This window comes from Lepeophtheirus salmonis, chromosome 6, assembly GCF_016086655.4.
Source record: "Lepeophtheirus salmonis chromosome 6, UVic_Lsal_1.4, whole genome shotgun sequence".
In the NCBI taxonomy this organism is placed as follows: Eukaryota; Metazoa; Arthropoda; class Copepoda; order Siphonostomatoida; family Caligidae; genus Lepeophtheirus; species Lepeophtheirus salmonis.
In genome coordinates, this window is record NC_052136.2 from 5,404,340 (window position 1) to 5,407,491 (window position 3,152).

General features: G+C 34.0%; 1 long non-coding RNA gene across 1 annotated transcript; it reads right to left on the reverse strand.

The window, feature by feature from the left end:
• Nucleotides 1-1,943: 1,943 nt before the first annotated feature.
• On the reverse strand, nucleotides 1,944-3,152 carry LOC139905816 (uncharacterized). The gene is made up of 2 exons (XR_011780887.1): nucleotides 2,709-3,152; nucleotides 1,944-2,629 (listed from the first exon to the last, which is right to left on the reverse strand). It is a non-coding gene; the product is annotated as an uncharacterized lncRNA (long non-coding RNA).

Sequence of the window (3,152 nt, forward strand, 5' to 3'; positions counted from 1 at the left end):
AAAGGGTATAATGTAAGGGAATGTGACTGATACAGTTTTAGAAACCCTACCCTTGACAAAAAAAAATATTGATTCAATTGCAATTATTTATAGAGAAAAATTTCACGAGTTTTGTGCTGAATTCAAATTTGCCTGTTACCTCATAATAAAAAAAATAGAAAGATATAAACACAAATTGAAATATAAAAACCATGGAATATTTTATACGTCATCCAATCGACTTATAATTATTTAAAGTTAATAAGTATAACGTAATCAATCCCTTATATAGAAGGTCAGGTCAGGATTCTTTCAGAAGTTTTTGCAAGTTTTATAGAGTGTTAAGTTGAATGTAGACTAAAATACAAAGTGTACAATTTGATTTCACTAGGAAGTGAATGAAATACCGGCTGCTTAAGTGAAAACTAGTCAATTTGCTTCGAAAGGTGCATTTGGAACTTTGACCATTATTGGTGGACATTTTTTCCTCTATTTTCATGAATTATAGATGAGTTATAGACAGACTTGAAGCAGAAATAAAGAATGCAACGACTTCCAAATTTCCTCTTTGAAACCAGAATATCTCTTGTTTTTGCTTGATTCCTTTATTTTCTCTAACAGTTTATACATTCCTTATGATTATTTTTTTTTGTTAAATCCTTTGACACCCTGAGTATGTAATTTGAAAATATTCCCATACTGAGGACATTTTTCTCAATCTGAAACTTGTCCTTGGAACAAATTTTGTTTTTGAAACTGGATACTGCAGCCGATACAGCAGATAAATATGTGGCAACCCTAGCCGTCCTCTTGATTCTATCATTTGAATCAATGCATAAATAGCCGTCTTATCAATATTAGGAATAAAAATGTATTTGTCCGAGGTTCAACAGAACGATCCTAATTATTTAATCTGTTAAGTCGTTTTCTCTTTCACATTTCATGAGGAAATAAAATTTACAACTGGACTGATTAATCCCCCATTCGTTATGGTGGTGCTATGGCAGATGGATGACTCATGGGAACTCTTGAATATCCTAATTGATTTAAAGAAATATTACCATACTTGTTTAGGGAATTGGAGGGGTAAAATTATTTGTGTGTTCCTTTACTACTACACAAAACAACTGATTTACTTGGACAGAGAATTGCTAAGACTAATTTTAACTTTGTAAATTATTATACAACAGCATCAACCACTGGGAAACTATCTGCAGCTTCAATATCTATTGAAAAGAGAGTTATTGTGGGTTAAATGAAAACATCATACCTAAGAAAAATTACTTACAAATTTTTGCAATGTATTAAAAATTGAAATATCGAAAAGTACTGAAAGTTCTTGATTTGGAAAAGTTTTGAAATATTAAACAAACAAAAAATTGTTGATCAATAACGATAATAAGAAGAGAAATAAACCCATAAAGAATGAAATGATAATTTCATTCTGCAAGCAAGTCTTGGAGTTTTACTATTCAAGAAGCGACAGTAAATATTTAATTTAGCTCACACTCATCTATCTTGTGAAATACTTTTGAAACGCAAAAAAATTCAAAACCTGAGCACTTCAAATTCCTTGGTGAATACCATTCTTATACTCAACTAAATTGATACTACTATCAGCGCGAAAAAACTCATTATCTTAAAGAACAGTCTTTTACCCTGGATAATTGAAAAATTAAAACAATTTGTACATTTCTTTCTATAGTGTTATTTCTTTGTGGAAAACTTTCCACCATTTAATTTCTGCTCCTATAAAGGATTTAAATCTAATTCATACTATCCTAGAATATAATAATGTACAGTTTACTTTATTAAGAGCACCTATCAAAGTAATGGGGTACAATTATGATGATTGACAGAAGAAAGGCGATTTTTAAGTGAGTCTATTGATGAAGCGGGAAAAATGAATATTAGGAATAAAATTATCAAAATAGAAAAGCCCATTGAATGATGAAAGGAGGATGTTTTACAGAGAAATTTTTACAATACTATAACAATGCACATTAATTATGAATCTGGCGACCATTAGCCACAGTGACAGCCTCCAACCACCTCCGGAATCCTTTCTACACATTGGCAACGTAGTCCATTTTCGTAATCCTTCACTGCTGGTTTACGGAGGTTTACCGGGCATCAATATTCGGGTGACGGAATTTGCAGGCCATTTTCTGTATTTGCCACAAAATGGGGTCATCCAGTGGATTCAGATCTGGGATTTTAGGGGGGGCAAAGGCTCTTGGACCAGACGTTCATGTAAATACCTATCCAATCTTGTACAATATGAGCAGTATGGGCGGGAGCCCCTTCCTGCTGAAATACGTACGTGGCCTTGTAAGACTTCTTCATTGTTTTGGTGATATATGGAACAACGTTTTTCTGTCAACGCCATCAAGTAGTCGGCCGTGGGTAACTGGTATCCAATAGCAACCAAATCGGAGACATTTTTTCACCAGTTGATGCCACAACTCCCACCATCATCACAGAGGCCGGATGTTTGATCTTAGTGACTGTCCTGATACTGTTATCAGCCTTGCCAAAGCATATCACCCAATCATTTTTCTTGTTGTAGACGGGGTATATGTCTTTTCATCAGAGGAAAAATTAACCGATTGCTGTTGTGCTTTAGATCACTGAAGAGTGTTTGACATTGCTGAAGATAGAGTTCTTTTTTGTTAGATTGTAATAATATAAAGAGATATCGGGAGAATAATTGTTCGTACTGAGACTACCTTTAATCAACTAAGACAAAAGTCTTATTATATACATACACGCTACGCAGAATTAATATAAACAGGAACAAATAATATATAAGGACAACTACATATATAATACTCTATATATAGAGAGAGAGAGATAGATCAGTATTGACATAGTAATTTCAATAATACTAACATTTTTAACGTTGGGACAGGAGTGGCGTCTCAATTCTTCTAAGCCACCTTCCTCCAGCCTTTCGGATGCCCTTACCCACAGAAGAGCAATGCACCTTCTTTTTCTTGACGTACTGTAACATCTTCAACGATGGATTTACCTTCAAGGCATCTATGATGTCTTCAGGTTTTACTTTGATGGGTTTTCCACTCTTGGGTGTGTCCTTAAGGTTGTCCCTATCACCCAAACGTTTTCTGACCCGACAGACTCTGACATATAATTGAGAGATAACTTTTTTACCA